General features: G+C 39.9%; 1 pseudogene; it reads left to right on the forward strand.

Moving 5' to 3' along the window:
* Window positions 1-19117: 19117 nt before the first annotated feature.
* On the forward strand, window positions 19118-20088 carry LOC127421802 (uncharacterized; annotated as a pseudogene).
* Window positions 20089-27418: the final 7330 nt, after the last annotated feature.

Genomic DNA, 27418 nt, shown 5'->3' on the forward strand with positions numbered 1-27418 from the left:
ACAAGGCACAGCAAGGCCTACAATCACTAAGATCTGTGTAATATTGAGAGGAAATATTTTGTCATACCATGTCAAAAGGATATATTGTAAAAAGATATATATCATATTCAGTTAATTTTACATACGTATATGTACTGTATATGCAATTGTTAGTATAAGTTCATTGTATGTAAAGATTGTATTTATTGATATTCATATTTTAGGGGATCTTTGTTTTTCTACCATGACCATGAGATTAACAACTTGTCATGTACTGGACTACCTTGTTATTTGACACCTTAGTTGGGGTTTATAGATTGTTATGAATGTTTTGTGTGTGCATCCTTTAGTTTGATGAAGAGCATGTGAAAATGTCATTAACATTATTATTGGGAGCTACAGTGTGCCAATGTTTTTATTTGTATTTTTTTTATTGCAACGTTATTTTTGACAAGCTCCCACACTAACCATTTTTTGGATGTGCATGATTTACACGGTTTGGAAAAATAAATTGTGAGTAGTGAAAGTATATTGAATTTGCTGAGAAACTTTAAAGATAATAAGTAAAGCAATAGTTCACCCAAAAGTTCTTTCTTCTGCTGAACACAAAAAGATATATTATTTTAAAGAATGTCATGATTGCTGATTTCCATACAATAGTAGTTGTAGTGACTCACTTTAAAGCTTAAAAAAGCACCCACGTATCATGACAGTAGTCCATGCAACTCCTGTGTCATATTCCAAGTGTTTTGAAGCCATATGATAATTTTGTTTGACGAACAGTCCGAAATTTCGTTCCTTATGTACTCTTAAATCAAATCATTGATTAACTCATGTATACAGGGCTCCAATCAAATAACGTCAAACCTCATTGGTTCTTGCACATCTCATGACATGACTTTTGACACAAGAACCAACAAGGTTTTATGTATTGATGTGTGGCACATAGACGTAGATTTAGGTAGGGATGATAAGGACATGTCCCTACCAATTGTCATAAAATGGGAAATGTCTCGGCCAACATTTGGGCAATTTTACCACATAGAATATATTTTAACTTTATTCTGTTTTTATTTTCATTTTAACAACTATTAAAGTTTAATTGTTCATGTGTAAATTATTGTCCCACTCTTTTGAAGCAGCTCATCAATGGCTTTGTTATGTGAGATCTGTTACATTTGTCAGCGGTGTTCAGGATGCACCAATTGCAGTCGTTTGTGATTACTACATAAAGCTTTTTTTGATATCTTTTTGGAGATTACATGGGCAGATTTCCATTTGTATCTTAAGTTCAATCATTGAAATTTATAGATTTAAACAAGCATACACTTTATGTACAGATGTTTCCTGTCTAAGTAAGAAAACGTCGCAGCCTGAATAATGGAGGATTCTGCTTAAACGGCCAGTAAGCACCCAAAACACGTTGAATTTGAACAACTGTGTCAGGTAATGGGATGGATTAGAGCAGTGTTTCCCAACCTTTTTTCTGCCACGACACACGGCACACTAAATTAATTCTTGCAATGCCACAGCAAAAAAAAAAAAAAATAATAATATAAAAAAAAATCACATAGTTGTTTGGCTCCTTTTTAAATCATAATGATAACAGAAATCACCCAAATGGCCCTGATCAAAAGTTTACATACCCTTGAATGTTTGGCCTTGTTACAGACACACAAGGTAACACACAGAGGTTTAAATGGCAATTAAAGGTTAATTTCCCACACCTGTGGCTTTTTAAATTGCAATTAGTGTCTGTGTATAAATAGTCAATGAGTTTGTTAGCTCTCACGTGGATGCACTGAGCAGGCTAGATACTGAGCCATGGGGAGCAGAAAAGAACTGCCAAAAGACCTGCGTAACAAGGTAATGGAACTTTATAAAGATGGAAAAGGTTATAAAAAGATATCCAAAGCCTTGAAAATGCCAGTCAGTACTGTTCAATCACTTATTAAGAAGTGGAAAATTCAGGGATCTCTTGATACCAAGCCAAGGTCAGGTAGACCAAGAAAGATTTCAGCCACAACTGCCAGAAGAATTGTTCAGGATATGAAGACAAACCCACAAGTAACCTCAGGAGAAATACAGGCTGCTCTGGAAAAAGACGGTGTGGTTGTTTCAAGGAGCACAATACTTACTGACCCCTCTCCAAACACAGCGCTTATGGTTGTGACCATAAAGCTCTATTTTGGCCTTGTCACTCCAAATTACAGTGTGCCAGAAGCTGTGAGGCGTGCCAAGGTGTTGTCGGGCTTATGTAACTGGACTTTTTTGTGGCATTGGCACAGTAAAGGCTTCTTTCTGGCAACTCGACCATGCAGCTCATTTTTGTTCAAGTATCGTCATTTTGTGCTAGTTGTTTAGCTTTAGAGTATAATGGCTAGGAAGTTCAGCACTGAGAACCTTCCACTGAGTTTTGAGAGTAACAGTTTGGTTTGACTCATTGCGTGTAATGTGTGTCCAAAGACGAGATCCACGTAATCCATTTGTCATTGAATGATGTCTCGTTTAATACCCTTTCTGTCCTTTTACAAAAAAATAAACATCTACTACATGGCACAGATGCGGTAAAGAAGCCATGCAACTTCTCTCTCGTTAATTTGCGCTCAACCAAAACACTTCTTTGCCGCTTTTCTTAAAGAGACAGTACCTTTTTAGCACTTTTTGCAAGTAAACAATAAACATGTAACAAAATTGTAAAATGAATTTGTTCATTTTTAAAAATCTAAAATGTGACAAATTATGTAAAACTAATGATAAAATAACATTTTATTTATTTATATTTTTGTCATAAACCATGTTACCAATAGACCAAGTTTTTTTCATATGTAAGCAAAATGAACATTGTAACTGAAACATAGGCATTGCTAGACCCTATTTAAGGGGGCTTCAATCTGTGACTCTGCAATCACCACACAAATCTGTGATCTCCTATTGTAAGGTCTCTTAAAAATTTGAAACAGCAGCAGCACTGCACCAGTTTGGAGCGTGAGATTGCTTTGGTACCTTTTCTTGCCTATAAAGATTCTAGTGGTTATCCTTTTATAGAATTTATGGCATAAACTGAAAGAGCTGTCAGGTTCAGCCAAAGCCAGTTTGGTTTTGTTGAAACTAATAAGCCATTAGACTAATCACTTTCAGAAAAATACCATTAGGCTACCACAGTAGCTCCCTATACATATATTACACAGTCTGCGTAGGGCACCAACTCCCTAGGGGGGCACCATCATACCCTAGGGGGGCACCAGGAACTCCACCGGCTGCCCTTACTCGCATGTTATACATTATTTAAAGCCCCTTTAGCATTTGCGGAACACAGTCAATCGCCTCGTGCTCGCACTTTCTCATCGTGCCTTCGCACTGTGCACCACGTTACCAGGGTAATGCCATGGTACTGAATGATTGATCATGTTCATATTTCATGATACTGTCATGGTACTCCAAGGTACTTTAAAAAAAATACTGTGGTTTTACTATGACACATGTCATAAACATGTGGTTATTGCAGACCATGTCTGAAAATAAATAAATAAACAAGTGTATTACCATGGGGGTTTTTGTGAGAAATATAACAGAATATGCTGTTATTTGTGATAAAGGAAAAATGTAAATAATTATGTACAGTATATACAAGAAAATGGCTAAATACTCAAAAAGCAAAGATATTAGTATTTAGTAAATTAGTATTAAAGTATTTATAATTACTACTCATTCAAAAAAAAAAAATGTTTGTTTTAAAAAAACAAGTCAGTGCCCTTTTTTATCCTTCTGCCCCTGTCCCTGCTAAGGTTGTCACGATCAGAGAATGGGACTCAGGACCCAAGCGCAGAGTAAAAATAAAGAAATGTATTTAATAAAAAAAAAAAAAAAAAAAAAAAAAAACACAAACTTCCACGAGGGGGATAAAACAATAACCATAAACTACCCTGAAGTGGAAAAACACAAAGTAAATAGTCCTTTCTGGGGCAGAGGGTGACGGAGAACAGACCAGACTGGGTAGGGATTAACAGGAACAAAATAAGACAGGAAACAGGACCAACTGACTAGACCGACAAGAAACACACAACAGATTGAATACACAAGAAGAACTGGCCCTGGACAGCACACACGAGGAGGCTAAAATAGGGAGAGAAATCAACAGGTTAACAAGACAGGGCAGGTGTAACTAATAAACTAATAATGGGCAAACAAGGAGCTATGACGTAAGACAGAGAGAGACACGCGGCGATACAGAAACAAAACAAAGCCACATGCTCTCACAAGACAACAAAACACCCGAATGGCATGAGTGCACATCGCCAAGACAATATGGCAATATACGCTCATGCTAACCGACAAACAAGATGAGAGAATGCATAGCAATGCCAAACAAAGCGATGCCACACGTTCTCTCACTAAACCACACCTGAGCATACATTGCGAGGCAAATGCTACGCGATGCACACAACAGGCGACAAAAACAAGACAGGTGTCCTGCAAGAGTTCGGCCACACACAAACCCGAAACCTCAGACCGAAGTGACCGAACCTCAGCCCAATGTGATGACAGCTCGCGACCCCGGTGTGCTGTGCAAAGCGAGCGCAATGTGCATCCATGACCGTGAGAGACAGACACGCAACATGGAGCATGAGTGTCCGGATCCCGACAAAGACTGGAACTGAACCAGGCAGGGAAGTCAGGATCCAGACACCAGACATGAAACACAAGACAGCTCATGACCTGGTCGCGCAACACGAGGCACACCTGTGTTTATGAGAGACAGACAAAAACTACTGACGCGAGTGCATGCCTCCAAGATGACATAAGCGCGATGCACCTGCGTCAATAACAGACAGAACATGGAGCATGAGTGCGACCCGGACACGCAACGCGAGGTGCTCCCGTGTTCGCGAGAGACGGACAAAAACTACTGACACGAGTGCATGCCGCCAAGATGACATAAGCGTGACGCACCCACGTCAACAACAGACAGAACATGGAGCATGAGTGCGACCCGGACGTGCAACGCGAAGCGCACCTGTGTTCGCGAGAGACAGACACAAACTACTGATGCGAGTGCATGCCACCAAGATGACATAAGCGCAATGCACCCACGTCAATAACAGACAGAACATGAAGCATGAGTGTCCAGATCCCAACACAGACCGAAACTGAACCAGACAGGAAGTCAGGATCCAGACAGACCGAAGAGTGCACGGCAGGGAACTCGACCGAACCCGTGCGCTCACACAAAGACAGACAGTGAAACAAAAGACAGACATGGGATGAAGATGTCATGGTCCTGTCAGACAGAAATCCAGACTGACTGAGTGACAGGACCGTGACAAAGGTCTGTGCACATCACTGGGGTTTGTGGCATTCCAAGTCTTTCCCACAAATGGCATCACTAGTTTGGCTTGATCAGAACTAAACAAGCCTTGTGACGTAAAATCAATGTGTCTCGCAATGCACTTGCATAACGAAAACAGCAGAGGAATTGATAATAAGCCCCTGAATTAAGGGTCAATACAGCTTGCAGAATCATTGAGGAAAGAGGTGAAGACACTTTTACCCTCTGTGCTTGCCCCTGCTGAGCTTACAGCTTTTATTACAAGATCCCTGTTTGTGTTAGCTAATCACATATTGATTAAGGCCAAGAAATGGAGACAAATACAGATGTCCTGAGCTTGGCTACGCTGAATCTCAACTTTTGTTTCTCTCTTTATCACGTCACAATAAAAACTTAAAGGTATATGTTACATTAGTTAATGATATCATGACTTAGTAACAAAATTCTGCATCACAGCTTGTTTAAATCTATCTGCTGCTGAAAATGGGATTTCACTATAAAGGAAAAAAAGCACAGATAAATACAATCATATACCCAGCTGGAAATAATAACATTGGCATTGACACTGGTGAGAACCAGTCCACAGAGACACAATTTCTGCATTAATAATTCATTGGAAGATACTGAGCTAATAAACAAGTCATTAAATAGATTTGTCTAGTGAACGGATGCTCATTTGTCTCCCTGTGCAGCAGACTCATGGAGTTACAGCGCCATCTAGTAGCACAGATGAGCATTGCAATTGTGACTGAGTAGTGTCTATAGCTTAATAGCTTACGAATTCAGCAGAGTATAGAGAACAAAACCTACAAAATTAAATAAATGCATACATAAATACATCCACATATTTGCGAATTAATAAATACATTATAAATACATAATAATTACAAGTACATAAATAAATAAATAAATAATTTAAACGTGAGAGGAGGTACAAATAAATAAATAAATGCAGCCATTAATGCAAAAATAATACAATATAAAAGATAAAAGAATGGTTGGGGAAATAATTTTTTTTATAGGAAATGCAAAATTGAAAGTTGATTTTTAATTCTATATAACTTTAATCATTCATTCATTTCTGTTTGTGGTTCCATATTATTTTTCATTAATAAGAGGATGTCAATTAAACTTCACTAGGTGGAATTTATGACACCATTCGATGATCCTTGTAAAAGCTACGCATGACTATGACATCAATACTGACATTACACAATTTTCACAGTCAATGAATTAATAAAAGTTGAGCAAATGATCTCGCTTTTACGATTCGCTGCATCACGTAGAAACTGTGCTATTGACCTTCTCTCTGCCATGATGAAACTGCAAACTCCCGCCAAACCATTGCACATCCAGACTTTGACTTATTTACCTGGTATTCACTCCATAGTTTGACTGAGATGTCTGAACAGCTGAAGGAAAACCGAAGGAAAAATAAATATGGAACTACAGGTTTCATCCTCCATAACAGAGAACACTGTTTATAGTTGATGTTTGATGTTTGTTTGTTTTTTTTTTTGTTTTTTTTTGTTTTTTCATAAATGCATAATCAGAAAAGAAAAAAGAGCTTTGTTATGCAGTGAAATGTTATTGTTCTGCAAAAATAAGAGTTTATTTAGTTGGTTGTGTGATGTTTTAGAGTACTGACTAAAGTTTGGAGAAATTAATATGACCTTTGAGAAACTGTATTTCAACCTTTAAAGGTGCTCTCAGTAACTTTTGTCTTTGTGTCATCTTGGACTTACACTGACACCTAGCGTCTTGGATTCAGCATAATTTAGAATCAATAGTTTTCAGTTCCAGATGCCATTGTTGAAATTTAGTATTCACAGTCAGCCATGATTGCTTTAATCAATGAGTGAAAGTGTTCAATAACAGGACGGTTACTGAGATTAAGCGGGTAGTATTCGGCTGGTCATGTGATTCTAACATGGAAGCCCCATGTGCGGACCCTCTCCATGTAGAATATAACAGCTTTTATAAGGTGACTGATATGACTGGAGTCTTCATTTTAATGTGAGTGGTCATGATTTCCTACATATTTTGCAAAATTACAATTCATGTCTTTAGGAGTTAAACTTTTTTAATGAGGAAAAAATTACTGAGTGCACCTTTAATGCGCGGCCGTTCACATTTACCTTTGCATTGCGAAATTCTGCGGGTGAAGAAGGCATGTGCTGATGGTGAGGGTGTGTGAAACCATCTGAAAACTAATTGCCAAGATGCCTCTTTTTAATACTGCACTTCATACAATGTAGAGAATTTGCCTGTCAAAGTTCACCAAACTTGAACTCCACACGAAGTCCAGCAGGGGAAACTCTTCGCCACCAGAAGTCGATCACGCGGATTACCATTGAGATGACAGTCTATGGAATTTTGCCATATGAAGGTAAATGTGACTGCTTCAGAGATCATGGATGTACTATCAATTTTGTTTACTAGGGAGAGCCACAAGATAAAGAAAATCCAAGTAGACAAACTCTTGATGAAGAGTCAACTTCAAGTCTGTTGTCTGGTGCTTATGGTACTTTAAATAACAAAAAATTTTTTTTAAAGACAGCCATTTTTTTGTGAATCAGACAAATCTGGAAAAATTACAGAATGTATTACAGGTGCATCTCAATAAATTAGAATGTCGTGGAAAAGTTGTGAAACTCGTGTATTAAATAAATTCAATGCACACAGACTGAAGTAGTTTAAGTCTTTGGTTCTTTTAATTGTGATGATTTTGGCTCACATTTAACAAAAACCCACCAATTCACTATCTCAACAAATTAGAATATGGTGACATGCCAATCAGCTAATCAACTCAAAACACCTGCAAAGGTTTCCTGAGCCTTCAAAATGGTCACTCAGTTTGGTTCACTAGGCTACACAATCATGGGGAAGACTGCTGATCTGACAGTTGTCCAGAAGACAATCACTGACACCCTTCACAAGGAGGGTAAGCCACAAACATTCATTGCCAAAGAAGCTGGCTGTTCACAGAGTGCTGTATCCAAGCATGTTAACAGAAAGTTGAGTGGAAGGAAAAAGTGTGGAAGAAAAAGATGCACGACCAACCAAGAGAACCGCAGCCTTATGATTGTCAAGCAAAATCGATTCAAGAATTTGGGTGAACTTCACAAGGAATGGACTGAGGCTGGGGTCAAGGCATCAAGAGCCACCACACACAGACGTGTCAAGGAATTTGGCTACAGTTGTCGTATTCCTCTTGTTAAGCCACTCCTGAACCACAGACAACGTCAGAGGCGTCTTACCTGGGCTAAGGAGAAGAAGAACTGGACTGTTGCCCAGTGTTCCAAAGTCCTCTTTTCAGATGAGAGCAAGTTTTGTATTTCATTTGGAAACCAAGGTCCTAGAGTCTGGAGGAAGGGTGGAGAAGCTCATAACCCAAGTTGCTTGAAGTCCAGTGTTAAGTTTCCACAGTCTGTGATGATTTGAGGTGCAATGTCATCTGCTGGTGTTGGTCCATTGTGTTTTTTGAAAACCAAAGTCACTGCACCCGTTTACCAAGAAATTTTGGAGCACTTCATGCTTCCTTCTGCTGACCAGCTTTTTAAAGATGCTGATTTCATTTTCCAGCAGGATTTGGCACCTGCCCACACTGCCAAAAGCACCAAAAGTTGGTTAAATGACCATGGTGTTGGTGTGCTTGACTGGCCAGCAAACTCACCAGACCTGAACCCCATAGAGAATCTATGGGGTATTGTCAAGAGGAAAATGAGAAACAAGAGACCAAAAAATGCAGATGAGCTGAAGACCACTGTCAAAGAAACCTGGGCTTCCATACCACCTCAGCAGTGCCACAAACTGATCACCTCCATGCCACGCCGAATTGAGGCAGTAATTAAAGCAAAAGGAGCCCCTACCAAGTATTGAGTACATATACAGTAAATGAACATACTTTCCAGAAGGCCAACAATTCACTAAAAATGTTTTTTTTATTTCTTATGATGTATTCTAATTTTTTGAGATAGTGAATTGGTGGGTTTTTGTTAAATGTGAGCCAAAATCATCACAATTAAAAGAACCAAAGACTCAAACTACTTCAGTCTGTGTGCATTGAATTTATTTAATACACGAGTTTCACAATTTGAGTTGAATTACTGAAATAAATGAACTTTTCCACAACATTCTAATTTATTGAGATGCACCTGTAAGTGCTATATGTAACAGACACCCTAACAGGTTTTTTTTAATTTTTTTTTTATTTTATTTTTTTAGCAAAACCAGTCTATTGGGTGGAACCTGTGGCCATCCGAGTAGAATATATATGATGTGTAAAATAAATAAAATATTTTTTACTATAAAAAATTAATTTTATCGGTAAGATTTCATGATTCTCCATACCAATTTCAATACCACAAATATTATATATTATATATTAATTGCTATTAAACACTACTGAATACACTCCTTTTTTTGAAAAAGTTACATCTTAATCTAAATATTAACATTATATTAAAAACAATGGAATGATGCCTTCAAGTCTTTCTCAATTAAGTTAATATTGCTTCATGTTTTATTATTATTATTATTATTATTATTCAGGTAAATAGTCATAAAGGAAGAACATTCATAGAAAAAAAATAAAAAATAAATTAAAAGCAGTGAATTATTTTCCTTTTTATTTATTTTTTTAATATTATTGTTGTTTGATTAATGTTAACAATATAATAGACATGTATATTATTGCGGTATAATATATCTCAGACAACCCCGCCCCACGGCACGTAGGAACAAAGCAAACTGTGGTTGTCAGTCAGACGTCTCCTCCTGTCTAAGTGGGCAGTTCTTGGCCAGATTAACCAGCAAACCAGTTAACAATTTTGGCTCCCAGAACATTCGGGGAACGTTAAATTTTGGTTCTCAGAAAGTTCTACGAACATTCTAAGGTTGTCTCTTGGTTGGAATTTTTTTTTTTTATAGAACATTTTATAGAACATTCCCTGTTGGCTTGGAGAATGTTCCCCTAATGTTCTCCTAACTTCTATATCCTGATTCTCTCTGCAGCCCTGCTGTACATCAATAATACATTTACAATCAGGACTCGAGTTGAGGGAGGATGTGAGGGGATGGCATCCCCCTTGTTGCAAGAAACACCTAAAAGCATCCCCCTTGTTAAACCACCATCCCCCCTTAATTGTGTCATGTATTACTTTGAAAGAAATCATGCAAGTAAAATATTTAATTTTCTATGCTTGATAAATAACAGACTTTAAATAACAGTGATTTGCCGGTCAGAATTAGATTTCGACATGTGTAAAGTTGCCATATTTCTATAGGTGAAATCCCCCTACAAAAATCTTGTCATTTGTACAATTAGGAAATATTCTGCCAGGGTGACGCTTTAGTCACGCAATCTGGCAACCATGAGCACGTGCGCTCTCTCTCCACTGCGAAAAGGCGCCAGTTTTCTGAAAACATTGGTAGGTATTTCGGAATTTAGCAATGGGTTGATTTGTCCTACCTAAAGTTCACATGAAAGTTACACCACCGAAGGTAATGCAAGTTTTCGAAAGTTTCACATACTTTCAAAAATGGCCAAGGGAATAATACAAGGAAATTTTTTGTCTTTCTTTAAAAAAAAAGATATTGCTATGACAAGTGTTCAGTTGCATCGTGTACATGTTTTTAACTCAAACAATTTTCGGAGTTTCGCCCATTAAATGCTTTTGTGTGTAGAACAACTGTTACACCACTGTTTAAGCATCCTTTATTGAAACAGCCCAAATTTCCTTAAGTAGTTCGGTTATAGGAGTAGAAAAAAATGCGTTTCTGTGACAGTGGCCGAGCGATCTAGAAAAAAGAACTTTTTCGTGATCATAACAGGGATTCTTTTCACAAAATTCATCATAAAATACAATAACAGAGGGTAACAGGTGCATATTATGGCCATGTTTCCTAAGAGTCAATAAAGTGACGCACATTTTTGTCCAGATCTATTAAATTAAAAATATATTTAAAAAATGCAATTCACACAAACCATTTAATTGAATAGACCTCTTTTATTATGAGCACATTTTCATATTTTCAAGTCATATTGATATTTTTTCTGGGGCTTAAAGTAAAAAATATCATGTGGTGTCCAGAGACAGTAAAAAAATTCTCATTAAAGTCTCAAGCTGAAATTCCTGAAAAAAGAAATATTGGCATGACTAGTGCAGAATAATCTTTTTTATTGTTATTTCTTAAAATACTAAGCAGTGAAATAATTGTGTTTTAAAATATGATCCATATTTTAAAAAAACTGGTCCGGGGGCCTGGGTAGCTCAGCGAGTATTGACGCTGACTACCACCCCTGACGTCGCGAGTTCAAATCCAGGGTGTGCTGAGTGACTCCAGCCAGGTCTCCTAAGCAACCAAATAAGCCCATTTGCTAGGGAGGGTAGAGTTACATGGGGTAACCTCCTCGTGGTCGTGATTAGTGGTTCTTGCTCTCAACGGGGCACGTTGTAAGTTGTGTGTGGATTGCGGAGAGTAGCATGAGTCTCCACATGCTGTGAGTCTCCATGATGTCATGCACAGCGAGCCACGTGATAAGATGCACGGATTGACTGTCTCAGAAACGAAGGCAACTGAGACTTGTCCTCCGCCACCCGGACTGAGGTGAGTAACTGCACCACCACGAGGACCTAGTAAGTAGTGGGAATTGGGCATTCCAAAATTGGGGAGAAAAGGGGATACATTTTTTTTTTTTTAAACCCTGCTTTTGTCCACCAAATCAAAGTCATGGTGTAACCAATGTGTAGGTAGCCATTTTGTTGTTTAAGTTGACCATAAAAACCATAAAACAGAGCGGACACCTTTAGACCCTCAGCGTGAAGTTTTAAAAACATCTGATATTTATTTTGACATTTTTATGAAAAGGTACATTTTGTTCAAGTCATGTGGTGTAACTTTGAGAAAACTATATATGTATATATATATACAAATATTACTTTGAAAAATGTATTTGAAAACTTTTTAGAAATTAATGATGAAATTGTTTATACTCTCATGTAGTCAAGGTGCAAATAAAGTATTATTATACTTTGTACTTGATGGTTATATCACATGACAATTTTAAAGTTTTAAAACATTTTAAAAAATTTTTTGAAAATATAAAGTTTTTTCAGAAATGTATTCAACCAAATTGGACACAAAGATTACATTTCTGAGAACTTGACACAAGTGTCTTAAACTAGATTTTTAAAAGATTTCTAATTTTAACACCTTAGACAACCTTATTTGTCAATGACCCATAAGTATTAGACCACCACTATGTCCTTGAGCAAGGCAATTAACTCCAGATTCCTCCTGGGGGATTGTCCCTGTTATAAATGCACTGTAAGTCGCTTTGGATAAAAGTGTCTGCCAATTGCATAAATGTAAATGTAATATTAGTAAGACTAGCCAAACTTTGACTCCTTGAGCTTGTAGGAAATCTGCCTAGCATTCTTCACCATTATATTTAGGAAATCAGCCTATCATTCTATCCACCAATATGTAGGATTATGACAAGGATCAGTTTAGAAACCTGATTATAAATATTCTCCACCATTAAAATGTAAGATCTCAGGCTGATCTTGCATTTAAAATATGTAGGGAATTTAGCAACGCTGGAACATATGTCCACGTTATTCACCCTTTTATGTAATAATGTTACATAAAACATTAATTAAATTAATTATTTCAGGTCATCCCAACAATGGATTTTTCTTCCTTGATGGCACGGGCATATTCCAGGATGACAATGCCAAGATTCATCGGGCTCAAATTGTGAAAGAGTGATTCACAGGGATTAAAGGGATTGATGCACATATCAAATACAAGGCTCTGATGCTGGCATACAGAACAGTCACTGGGTCTGCTCCAGCATACCTAAAATCATTTCTGCAAAGCTACACGCCCACTAGAAGCCTGCGGTCAGCTAAGGAACGTCACCTTGTTGTACCAACACAAAGAGAAACAAAACACTTTCCCAGACTTTCGGCTTCATCGTACCACGTTGGTGGAATGACCTTCCCAACTCCATCCGTGAAGCTGACTCACTTTCTGTCTTCAAAAAAATGGCTGAAAAATACATCTTTTCCATGAGCACTTACCCAGTCAAAAAAAAAAAAAAAAGATTATCTGAAAATGTAAAAGCAAAAAATAAATTTCTGACTGAAAACCTTTTTTCAGGCTGTCATATTCCTTCAAACGACACTTTATTTAAATACTCAAGACCAACAGCGTTTTAAGGGAAGATGTTTTAGAACAGCTTTTCTGTTGCCAGTTTGCGTAATTTCAAAGCTGTTTTCAATCTATTAAATAAAATTGATACTTTTTGCAATGCTTGACACACTTTTTAGTCATACAAATAATCAACCATTTACATAACTTTTGTTTTTTGCATATGTTTTTATTTTATAACACCAAACAATGTTTTAAGTAAACCTCTTAAAACTTAAAAGAATAAAATAAATAAATAAAATAAAATAAAACAACTAACAGCTGGTTGACTGGTTTTAGCTGGTCAGGCAGTCATGCTGATCTTAGCTGGTCAGGCTGGTCAGGGTGGTCTTAGATGGTCAGGCTGGTAAGGGTGGTCTTAGCTGGTCTCCCAGCCTGACCAGCTAAAAAGTGTTCAAACCCCCTCTGAAACCAGCTAACTGACCAGCCTGGCAAGGCTTGGCAACCAGCTAAAACCAGACAACCAGCTTAAGCTGGTTTTAGCTGGTCTTTTCAGCAGGGATTTACATTTTTAAATTCCCCTGTAAATCCCTGTGCCAAACCTCCCCAAAAAGAAAGAAATAGACAGACAGATAGATAGACAGACAGACAGAAAACAGACAGACCCTGTCCATGCAGAATAAAACAACTTTTATAAGGTTACTAAAATGGTGTCTTCATCTCATGTGAGTGATTGATTTTAAACATATATTTTTAAATTACTGTTGATTTCATTGAGTAAACATTTGAAATGAGGAAAACAATAAGTGCACCTATAATTATGTTGATTTGAGAGTCACCGTCTTGTGTATACACGGACCCTCTATGCCAGCTTAATCTCAGTGGTAACTATTTATTTACACCAGGCAAGTTATGGGATTACTTATGTGCCAATTGTTTTGAACGTAACTTTTTGAAAAACAAATAAAATTAAAGCTGCAAACAGCGATGAACGGGCCCTCGCACCCTGGTGCACGTTGGAGCTGCTGTGCCAGGGGAATGACGCTCCAATTTTTTTTGAGCATTTTTTAGCACTTAAATTTTGTTAAGAGTGTATCACAGTGTAAAACATGTCATTTTCTGTTGCCAGTAGATGGCACTATGACTATAACTTAATATTGGTATGTAGGTGTATTCAGGCCGGGACTGTTATCAAACACGTGAAGTTTGGGGTAGATTGGACATTGTATGTTTGAGTTACAACAACTTCCTGTTTCATGGCGAAACATCGAACTACGCCAGGCCACCACAGACACGCCGTTCAAAGAAAACTCAAAGGCTTCGCAATTTAGCATCACAAAGGCCATTAGATTAGACTGACCGAATATGATGTTGATCTGATTTAATCTCTAGGAGGAGTTCGTTAAAGTACAAGGCCTGGAAATGGCAAAAACTGAGCAAAAATTGAAGAAAAAAATCACAATGGCTGACTTCCTGTTGGGTTTAGGATATGGTTCTAAAAGACTTTTTTGTACGTGTTGACATGTTACATATGCCTACAGATTTTCTTATGTGTAGGTGAAAAGTGGCATGAGGGCTGCTTCGTTGAAATTTTGTAGGTGGTACTACCGAGCCATTTTGCCACAATAATTCTAAAACCAGTATCAGATGTAAATTTTCCCCACTTTTGAACTGTGTGCAATGTTTCATGAGTTTTCGAGCATGTTTAGGCCTCAAAAATGTGACTCCTTTCATATCTAAATTTGTTAGGCCGCCACAGACATGCCCTTCAAAGAAAACTCAAAAGCTTCATAATTTAACATCACCAAGGCCTTTAGATTAAGACTGACTAAATATAATGTCGATCTAATTAAATCTCTGGGAGGAGTTTGTTAAAGTACAAGACCTGGAATTGGCTGTTGCCAGTAGGCGGTGCTATGACTATAACTGAATATTGGCACGTAGATGTATTCAGGCCGGGACTATTATCAAACATGTGAAGTTTGGGGCAGATTGGACTTTGTATGTTTGAGTTACAACAACTTCCTGTTTCATGGCGAAACATCGAACTACGCCAGGCCACCACAGACACGCCGTTCAAAGAAAACTCAAAAGCTTCATAATTTAACATCACCAAGGCCTTTAGATTAAGACTGACTAAATATAATGTCGATCTAATTAAATCTCTGGGAGGAGTTTGTTAAAGTACAAGACCTGGAATTGGCTGTTGCCAGTAGGCGGTGCTATGACTATAACTGAATATTGGCACGTAGATGTATTCAGGCCGGGACTATTATCAAACATGTGAAGTTTGGGGCAGATTGGACATTGTATGTATGAGTTATAACAACTTCCTCTTTCATGGTGAAATTTGTCAGACCGTCACGGCCACGCCGTACACTGAAAACTCAAAAGCTTCACCATTAGATTAGACTGACCGAATATGAAGTAGATCTGATGAAATCTCTAGGAGGAGTTCGTTAAAGTACGAGGCCTGGAAATGGCAAAAACTGAGCAAAAATTTAAGAGAAAAATCACAATGGCTGACTTACTGTTGAGTTTAGGGCATGGGTCCAAGATACTTTTTTGTAGGTATTTTGTTACACGTGTACCAATTTTCGTATGTGAAGGTGAAACGTAGTGTAAAGCGCACATCATTGAAAGTTTGTAGGTGGTGCTTTTGAGCCATTTTGCCACATCTAATTCTGAAACCCATATCAGATGTAAATGTTCGCCAGTTCTGATGTGTGTGCAAAGAAAGTTTCATAAGTTTTCGAGTATGTTTAGGCCCTCAAAAATGCGATTCATTTGGGAAAATAAATGCCTAGAAGAACAATAGGGTCCTCGCACCATCAGTGCTTGGGCCCTAAATATAAACTGAGAATGAATAAAAGCAAACGGAAACTGAAAAAAAAAAATTCATTCAAAGGCAAAATTTACACTTAGTCTTCAAATAAACTGCATACTTTGTTAATGAAATTCTCTGCTTGTGTTCACTGATCAGGACTTATGAATGTGCTGTTGGCATTTTCAGGCACACTTCCAAAGTTTTCATTTATGCTCCCAGAGTTTTCACTCGCAGTTCTGACACAAAACTCTTGTGTGGATGGGCTAACAAAGAGGAGTTCTCATTGGCTTGTGAGATTTTGAGTGACAGCTCTTTGACCTGGAAGTAGAGTTGACCTAGAAGGGGCTCTGGTTTAGGTTTTGCATGTAAAAGTGCGATAATCTGTTAGCGGCTTTAGAATTAATTAGTGTTTAGTGACATATTTAGGCTTTTGGTTTTGTATTCTATTAGTATTTTTTCCTACGACTACTTTGTCATGATAATTTGAGGAGCAACATGGACAAATGCCTTAATCGTCATCAGCAGGACACTCAAGGCAGCCTGAGGTAAGTCAGTGTCAGTCAGACTATGTTCTGCTAAATTTGTTTTGAGTTCTAGATTCAAACAAACACAATTCACAAGTACACAAGCAGTTACACTTTATTAGTCTATATCTGACTCTTTATATATGTAAGTCTCTGAGTAACATCCTGACAAATAAATGTTAATGCCTGATATTGCACTCAGTACCACATACTATAGAATGCATATTTGGAAAGTAAACTGCTTATGTTACAGATACAGTACATCACTAGGAAGGACCCTCGCATCAGGCACATTCCATTTCAAATTCAGGCTACAGTTGTTTGCCGTTTCTTATATTAACATCCTTTATGCTTATAAAAATACTTGAGACCACGAAGATATAGAACAATCATTGTAGTCTATTTGTTGGCTTAAAATAAAAGTAAATATCTGTTCATCTGTCAGCTGCTTTAAGAGAAAGAATATGGAACTTAATCTCTAGACCCGACACGTGAGTTTTCTGGATGATAAATTATGATTGTCAGTTGATGACTGAAAATGAACATGAATTATATTTCTGTAGCTTGATTTCGCGCTTTTTTTTAGCTATATGATTTCAGTTGTAAAACAGTGGTCTATTAATGATGCTTGAGGTTAAGACATTGCAAATGATAAATGGTTTGTCCTGATTAATTAAATTGTACTTGACAGTGAAATGTACAATATAGGAACACTGAATAAATGAAAAGAAACAAGTCTGTGTTGGTGTCCTCGTAAACATAAATGTTAAATGGTGTGATGCATTCAAAAGCAATGTGTATATTATGTACTGTATATTGTGTACAATGTGTATTATGTAATATGAATGTTGTGTAATACAGTATGTGTGCATATTGTTCAGTGAGTATTGTGTTTTCTGTATATCTTGTATATTATCTTGTAACTATGAGATGCAATGTTGGTGGAACTGCAATAATAAAGTGATTTGATTTCTATAACAATTTTAATCAAGTTAAATTCTTTCAAACTTTAAAATCAATCATTCAGCTGGTTTTGTAGAAGCCACATTTGAAGCAATGAACACCCATGCAATGCAATACCACTGAAGATCTACAACCTGTGAAAACAAGCTCCATGCTTAAGATTTTCATAATCTGTTTCAATTCTTCAGGATTAACGGAAAAAAAAGTGCAGCACATGTGATAACAATGGGGTAGTCATGATGATGGCATTTATCCATGATGCTCCTGAAAGCTAATCACGACAAAATAGTCGTGGGAAAAAAATACAGATAATGTACAAAATCAAGCTCCTAAATATATCACTAAACACTAATTAATTCTGAACAGATTCTCGCACTTTTACACGCAAAACCTGAACCAGAGCTGCTTCTAGGTCAACTCTACCTCCAGGTCAAAAAGCTGTCACTCACAATCTCACAAGCCAATGAGAACTCCTCTTTTTTAGCCCCGTCCACACAAGAGTTTTGTGTCAGAACTGCAAATGAAAACTTTGGAATGGTGACTGAAAATGCGAAACATTTGTAAGTCCTGATCAGTGAACACAAGCAGAGAATTTCATTAACAAATTATGCAACTTATTTGAAGACTAAGTGTAAATTTTGCCTTTGAATAAATTTTTTTCAGTTTCAGTTTCCATTTGCTTTTATTCATTCTCAGTTTATATTTTAATTTTTATTTTTTTCGAAAAGTTACGTTCAAAACAATTGGCACAAATGTAATCCCATAGCAAATAAGCTATTGTTCTGAAAGCAGGCTGTCATCTGCTCAACCGCACAGTGCGACCAACGCAAAGCAGACGTGTTTACTCACACGACCCTCCACTGCATCACTGCTGAACCTGATGTCTGTCGTGCATTGAGCAGCTCGTGATGAGCGGTGGGCGTGTGAAGGATTTGTCCGGGCTGCACGCTTCTGCTGACTACCGCTGTTTAGTCACACTAAGGTTTGGCATGCAGCTGCGAAGGACTTCAACATGTCGATAATTCATACTCCTGTCTCTCGCTGTCACTCGTGTGCGAGTGAGTGATTATTACAAATGCCACCAAGGTGGATCAAACAGTAATTTGCGGACCCCCTGCGGTACCACGGACCCCCTGTTGAAGACCCTTGCAATAGAGAGCATGCACATGACGTCATAGTAGGTAGAAGTCACTGTGGTTACACCCACCCAGTGCATACCCTCTATTCATAGTTTTCATGTGATGTCACATTCTTATAGGAATGCCCACCTGGAGGGCAAAACAAGGCTTTCTTCCGCTGCCTGCCAGTTATTTTTACCAGGTTTATTTAGCCAAAATGCCAGATAGCTGTTTTTCAGTCGGATGCACTAACCAATGAGGAGACAAGCCTGGGTTGTGCTTTTACAGAATCCCATCTGAGAAAGAAAACCCAGAGAGGAGGAGATTGTGGATTTGTGCTATTAGACGTGCCTCCATCCCTGGGAAGGGCAAAGAATGGCACACACATCTTTGCAGCGAACATTTCATCAAAGGTAAGCTTAAGTAATCACTGAGTATTTTAATTGTTGTATTTTTAGTCATTATGTTTTTACATAATTGTTCAGACATGGTTTGTTTTCATGGAGCGACACAACCAACTTCAGTGGCCTTGACGACTTACGCTAGTTAGCGGAACTGTTTCCTGAGTCTGGAAACGGTCACGTTAACAGTTAGCTAAATAATAAGTTATCTAGTTAAGGGAAAGTTTCATTTTCAGTCTGAAGAGTTAACAGTTGTTGGAAGGGAGAGAGTGTTTTACCAGTCTGCAGGAATGATATCACAAACGTAACTAACATTACTTCTAACTTGTTGGCATATTTTGGACATAAACTCCCTTGTATCATTATACGTGCCAAATCTGATGACCTGTTGTCCCCTGACTGGGTTCCATCCATCTTCTCGCACACACCAGCCACCAAGAAGAGGAAAAGGGAGAAAGACATGGAAAGGTATGAGCAGCACAGGAGAACGCAGAACAAGAGGGTGGAGGAGAAAAAGAAGCAAGATGCAGTGGATGTCCTCCTAGAATTGTCTTCGGTGCCAGATGCTGAACCTGCGCCACCTGCTGAGGATGAAAAACAGTGTGACAACAAACCATGCAAGGAAAAGATTGCAAGATTACAAAAGGAATGTAATGACCTCAGGGAGGACATTCATAGGCTGAAGGACATTATTAAATCAGGAACATTTGATGAACTGGCTTTTGAAAAAGATGATGAAAAGGTGAAGGCAATGACTGGAATCCCCACATATTCCAAGTTTAATTAGTTTTAATGTTTGTGATATCATTTCTGCAGACTGGTACAAACCTCTCTCCCTTCCAACAACTGTTGTTAACTCTTATGAGGCTGAAAATGAACCTTCCCCTTTCAGTGCTTGGTTGTATCTTTAAGATCTCAATTCCAACTGCCAGCAGAACATTTAGAAGCACCACTGAAGCACCACTGAAGTGCTGAATACAAGGCTTGTTCCAGCACTTGTGTTTTGGCCAAATCGAGAAGAGCTTTAGCTGTCAATGCCTATGATATTTAGACAGGTGTAGTCATAAATGTGCCTGTATTATTGACTGCTTTGAGATTTTAATTGTAAAGCCTACAGACCTAAGAGCAAGAACACAGACATACTCAAAATACAAACATCACTATACCATGAAATATCTAATTGGTATAACACCACAAGGAATAGTTTCTTTTATATCAAAAGGATGGGGTGGCAGAACATCAGACAAACACTTGACTGAAATAAGTGGATTTTGGATCACCTCAGCCCAGGTGATGTGATATTAGCTGATAGAGGGTTTGATGTAGCAGATTCAGTTGGTCCGTACAATGTTGAGCTTAAGATCCCAGCTTTTACAAAAAGCAACTGTGTCCAGTGGAACTGGAGTCCACACGAGGACTTGCATCGGTTAGGATCCATGCTGAGAGAGTTATCAGTGAGGCAAGGAATCGGTATACCATACATCAAAGTACAACTGGAATTCAAATGTGTGAAGCTGAGCATCCTAAAGTTCTTACACCTTTGCAAACTTTTGAGCACAACTGTACATATATATATATATATATATATATATATATATATATATATATATATATATATATTATTTATATGCTTCTGGCACACTGTAATTTGGAGTGACGAGACCAAAATAAAGCTTTATGGTCACAACCATAAGCGCTATGTTTGGAGAGGGGTCAACAAGACCTTTAGTGAAAATCCCCACTGTGGAAAAAATCCCCACTGTGAAGTGTGATGGTGGCTCGCTGATGTTTTGGGGGTGTCTGAGCTCTAAAGGCACGGGGAATCTTGTGAAAATTGATGGCAAGATGAATGCAGCATGTTATCAGAAAATACTGGCAGACAATTTGCATTCTTCTGCACGAAAGCTGCGCATGGGACGCTCTTGGACTTTCCAGCATGACAATGACCCTAAGCACAAGGCCAAGTTGACACTCCAGTGATTACAGCAGAAAAAGGTGAAGGTTCTGGAGTGGCCATCACAGTCTCCTGACCTTAATATCATCGAACCACTCTGGGGAGATCTCAAACATGCGGTTCATGCAAGACGACCAAAGACTTTGCATGACCTGGAGGCATTTTGCCAAGACGAATTGGCAGCTATACCACCTGCAAGAATTTGGGGACTCATAGACAACTATTACAAAAAACTGCACGCTGTTATTGATGCTAGAGGGGGCAATACACAGTATTAAGAACTAAGGGTATGAAGACTTTTGAACAGGGGTCATTTCATTTTTTCTTTGTTGCCATGTTTTGTTTTATGATTGTGCCATTCTGTTATAACCTAGAGTTGAATATGAATCCCATAAAAATAAATGTGTTTTGCCTGCTCACTCATGTTTTCTTTAAAAATGGTACATATATTACCAATTCTCCAAGGGTATGCAAACATTTGAGCAAAATTGTATATATATATATATATATATATATATATATATATATATATATATATATATATATATATATATATATATATATATATCACACACACTACCGGTCAAAAATTTTGAAACACTTGACTGAAATGTTTCTCATGATCTTAAAAATCTTTTGATCTGAAGGTGTATGCTTAAATGTTTGAAATTAGTTTTGTAGACAAAAATATAATTGTGCCACCATATTAATTTATTTCATTATAAAACTAAAATGTAATTTTAAATAAAAAGTTTTTGAAATTGATGACTTGGACCAAATAATAAAGAAAAGCAGCCAATATGTGCCCAACATAGATGGGAACTCCTTCCATCTCTGCAGCACTCCACCAATCAGGCCTGTATGGTAGAGTGGCCAGACGGAAGCCAGTCCTCAGTAAAAGGCACATGACAGCCCGCCTGGTGTTTGCCAAAAGGCACTTGAAGGACTCTCAGACCATGAGAAACAAAATTCTCTGGTCTGATGAAACAAAGATTGAACTCTTTGGCCTGAATGGCAAGCGTCATGTCTGGAGGAAACCAGGCACCGCTCATCACCTGGCCAATACCATCCCTACAGTGAAGCATGGTGGTGGCAGCATCATGCTGTGGGGATGTTTTTCAGTGGCAGGAACTGAGAGACTAGTCAGGATCAAGAGAAAGATGAATGCAGCAATGTACAGAGACATCCTTGATGAAAACCTGCTCCAGAGCGCTCTGGACCTCAGACTGGGGCGAAGGTTCATCTTCCAACAGGACAACAACCCTAAGCACACAGCCAAGATAACAAAGGAGTAGCTATGGGACAACTCTGTGAATGTCCTTGAGTGCCCAGACTTGAACCTGATTGAACATCTCTGGAGAGATCTGAAAATGGCTGTTCCCCATCCAATCTGATGGAGCTTGAGAGGTCCTGCAAAGAAGAATGGGAGAAACTGCCCAAAAATAGGTGTGCCAAGCTTGTAGCATCATACTCAAAAAGACTTGAGGCTGTAATTGGTGCCAAAGATGCTTCAACAAAGTATTGAGCAAAGGCTGTGAATACTTATGTACATGTGTTTTTTTTTTTTTTTGGTTTTTGGTTTTTAATAAATTTGCAAAGATTTCAAACAAACTTGTTTCACGTTGTCATTATGGGGTATTGTTTGTAGAATTTTGAGGAAAATAATGAATTTAATCCATTTTGGAATAAGGCTGTAACATAGCAAAATGTGGAAAAAGTGAAGCGCTCAATACTTTCCGGATGCACTGTATATATATATATATATACATATATATATATACACACACACACATATATACACACATACACACACACACACACACACATACACTACTGGTCAAAAGTTTTAGGCACTTGTGAAAATGTTGCATAGTGAGGATGTCTTCAAAAATAATGACATTAAGTGATAAATGAAAACTATTTATATCATACAAAGTCCAATAAACATAAAAAAGCTAAATCAATATTCGGTTTGACCACCTTTGCCTTTAAAACAGCACCAATTCTCCTAGGTACACCTGGACACAATTTTTCTTGGTTGTTAGAAGATCGGATATTCCAAGCTTTTTGGAGAATTTGCCACAGTTCTTTTTATTCTCAATTGCTTCTGTCTCTTTATGTAATCTCAGACTGACACGATGTTCAGTGGGGGTGTAATGATGAGTCAACGGATTTGAGATCCATGTGCAGCTTTAATAACAGTAAATGTAGTAACACAGACAGGCAGGGGTCAATCACCAACAACAGTAATATCAAAGGCAATCCAGAGGGGTAGTCAATAAACAGGCAAGAGGTCAGGGTAGGCGGCAGACAATCACAGGTTATCTCCAAGTAAACAAGGCAGTAATAGTAGACAGGCAGCAACAGGTCAACACAGGGTAAACAGTCCAGGATCATACACAGGTAATTCAGAAAACTCAGAGAATACTCAGAAATGTCAGCCAGAGCAAAACAAGACTTTGCAATGATAGAGTGAGACTTAAATAGCTGAGTAAATGAAAAACAGCTGAGCAGGTAATCAGTGACAGGTACGGGGATTATGGGAAATGGAGTTCAGAGAGTAAAGTCAATCCCCAGGTGATGGAGCCCTCTGGTGGGGAGCGGGAGGAACAACAAAAGTGGGATTCATGACAGAAACCTAACCCCAACCCCCCCCCCCCCCCCTCCGCGAACGTCTCCCCAAGCGAGGTGGCAGGTGACGCCGGGGTTCAAAGAAACCAGGGCAGATCAGGTAGATGACCAGGGAACCAAGGAAACCAGAGCAGATCAGGCAAATGGTCAGGAGACCAAGGGAGCCAGAGCAGACCAGGCAGATGGCCATGAGACCAGGGATACCAGAGCAGGTCAGGTGGATGGCCAGGAGACCAAGGGAGCCAGAGTCCGAGGGCGGAGCTGTGGTAGGCGGAGCTGTAGGAGGCTCGAGAGGCGAAGCCATGGAAGGCTGAGCCGTGGCAGGCTCGAGGGGCAAAGTTGTAGAAGGTGGAGCCGTGGCAGACTCAAGGGTGAAGCCGTGGAAGGAGGAGCCGTGGGAGGCTTGAGGAGCAGAGCTGTAGAAGGCGGAGCCAAGACAAGCTTGAGGGGCAAAGTTGTAGAAGGCGGAGCCATGGCAGGCTCGAGACTAAGAGTCCAGGATGACTGGAAAATGACCTCTGTGGTCGTGGGCATGGACAGAGTCTTGGGAGCGACCCCTGTGGTCGTGGGCATGGACAGAGTCTCGGGAGCGACCTCTGTGGTCATGGGCATGGACAGAGTCTCAGGAGCAACCTCTGTGGTCGTGGGCATGGACAGAGTCTCGGGAGTGACCTCTATGGTCCTGGGCATGGACTGAGACTCGGGAGCGACCTCTGTGGTCATGGGCATGGACAGAGACTCAGGAACAATCTCTGTGGTCGAGAACATGGGCATAGTCTCGGTAACAACCTCTGTGGTTGAGAACACTGGCAGAGACTTGGAAATGACCTCTGTGGTCGTGAACATTGGCAGAGACTTGGAAACGACCTCTGTGGTTGTGTACATGGGCAGAGACTTGGAAATGACTTTTGTGGTCGAGAACACTGGCAAAGACTTGGAAATGACTTCTGTGGTCGAGAACACTGGCAGAGACTTGGAAACGACCTCTGTGGTCGAGAACACTGGCAGAGACATGGAAATGACCTCTGTGGTCGTGAACACTGGCAGAGACTGGGAAACGAAAGCTTTTCTCCTTCTCCTCCTCCGGGAGGCCAAAGTTGGTGGTGCAGGCTCTGGGACGGACAAGGCTGGCAACGCAGGCTCTGAGATGGACGAGGCTGGCAACGCAGGCTCTGGGACAGATGAGGCTGGCAACGCAGGCTCTGGGATGGACGAAGCTTCCAGCTCGTTGGCCGTGGCAGGCGTGGGCGTTGGCTCGTTGGTCTTGGCAGGCGTGGGCGTTGGCTCGTTGGCCGTGGCAGGTGTGGGAGTTGGCTCGTTGGCCGTGGCAGAGAAGGTGACTGACAATGTTTGGGAAAGGGTCTTCGTGGCCCTATGCACCGATACCAGTGGTGGATAATTCAACTTGGAGACAAGGGCCATGAAGGCCTTCAAGCAATGAGTCGCGGAAGGCTGGACTGTGGCATGGCGTGGAGCCGACACAAATTTGACTGTGACAGGGTGTGGAACAGACTCAGACATGGCTGTGACATGACGTGGAGCAGACTGGGGCATGGCTGTGACATGGCATGGAGCAGGCTGAGGAGTGGCTGTGACATGGCATGGAGCAGGCTGAAGTGTGGCTGTGACATGGCATAGAGCAGGCTGAAGCGTGGCTGTGACATGGCATGAAGCAGACTCAGATGTGGCTGTGACATGGCATGGAGCAGGCTGAGGTTTGACTATGACATGGTATGGAGCAGGCTGAGGCGTGGCTGTGACATGGCATGGAGCAGGCTGAGGTGTGGCTGTGACATGGCATGGAGCAGGCTGAGGTTTGACTGTGACATGGTATGGAGCAGGCTGAGGCATTGCTGTGACATGGCATGGAGCAGGCTGAGGTTTGGCTGTGACATGGCATGGAGCAGGCTGATGTATGGCTGTGATATGGCATGGAGCGGACTCAGATCTGACTGTGACATGGCGTGGAACAGACTCAGACATGGCTGTGACATGGCATGGAGCAGACTCAGACGTGGCTGTGACATGGCGTGGAAAGGCTTCAGATGTAGAAGACTTAGAATCCGGGATCATATCTCAGAATATTTTAAAGAATTTTGTAAAAATCCAAATAACTTTACAGATCTTTATTGTAAAGGGTTTAAACAATGTTTTCCATGCTTGTTCAATTAACCATAAACAATTAATGAACATGCACCTGTGGAACGTTCATTAAGACACTAACAGCTTACAGACGGTAGGCAATTAAGGTCACAGTTATAAAACTTAGGACACTAAAGAGACCTTTCTACTGACTCTGAATAACACCAAAAGAACGATGCCCAGGGTCCCTGCTCATCTGCTTGAACGTGTCTTAGGCATGCTCCATGGAGGCATGAGGACTGCAGATGTGGCCAGGGCAATAAATTGCAATGTCCATACTGTGAGACGCCTAAGACAGTGCTACAGGGAGACAGGAAGGACAGCTGATCGTCCTCGCAGTGGCAGACCACATGTAACAACACCTGCACAGGATCGGTACATCCAAATATCACATCTGCGGGACAGGTACAGGATGGCAGCAATAACTGCCTGAGTTACACCAGGAATGCACAATCCCTCCATCAGTGCTCAGACTGTCCGCAATAGGCTGAGAGAGGCTGGACTGAGGTCTTGTAGGCCTGTTGTAAGGCAGGTCCTTACCAGATGTCACTGGCAACAACATTGCCTTTGGGCACAAACCCACCTTCCCTGGACCAGACAGGACTGGCAAAAAGTGCTCTTCACTGACAAGTCGTGGTTTTGTCTCACCAGGGTTGATGGTCGGACTCGTGTTTATCATCGAAGGAATGAGCATTACACCGAGGCATGTACTCTGGAGCTATTGGGATCGATTTGGAGGTGGAGGGTCCGTCATGGTCTGGGGCGGTGTGTCACAGCATTATCGGACTGAGCTTTTTGTCATTGCAGGCAATCTCAACACTGCATTTTCAGGGAAGACATCCTCCTCCCTCTTGTGGTACCCTTCCTGCAGGCTCATCCTGACATGACCCTTCAGCATGACAATGCCACCAGCCATACTGCTAGTTCTGTGCATGATTTCCTGCAAGACAGGGATGTCAGTGTTCTGCCATGGCCAGCGAATAGCCCGGATCTCAATCCCATTGAGCACGTCTGGGACCTGTTGGATCGGAGGGTGAGGGCTAGGGCTATTGCCACCAGAAATGTCCAGGAACTTGCAAGTGCCTTGGTGGAAGAGTGGGGTAATATCTCACAGCAAGAACTGGCAAATCTGATGCGGTCCATGAGGAGGAGATGCACTGCAGTACTTAATGCAGCTGGTGGCCACACCAGATACTGACTGTTACTTTGTTCAGGGACACATTATTCCATTTCTGTTAGTCACATGTCTGTGAAACTTGTTCAGTTTATATCTTAGTTGTTGAAACTTTTTATGTTCATACAAATATTTACACATGTTAAGTTTGCTGAAAATAAAAGCAGTTGAAAGTGAGAAGATGTTTCTTTTTTTGCTGAGTTTATTTATACCCTA

The sequence above is a fragment of the Myxocyprinus asiaticus genome, chromosome 31, assembly GCF_019703515.2.
Source record: "Myxocyprinus asiaticus isolate MX2 ecotype Aquarium Trade chromosome 31, UBuf_Myxa_2, whole genome shotgun sequence".
In the NCBI taxonomy this organism is placed as follows: Eukaryota; Metazoa; Chordata; class Actinopteri; order Cypriniformes; family Catostomidae; genus Myxocyprinus; species Myxocyprinus asiaticus.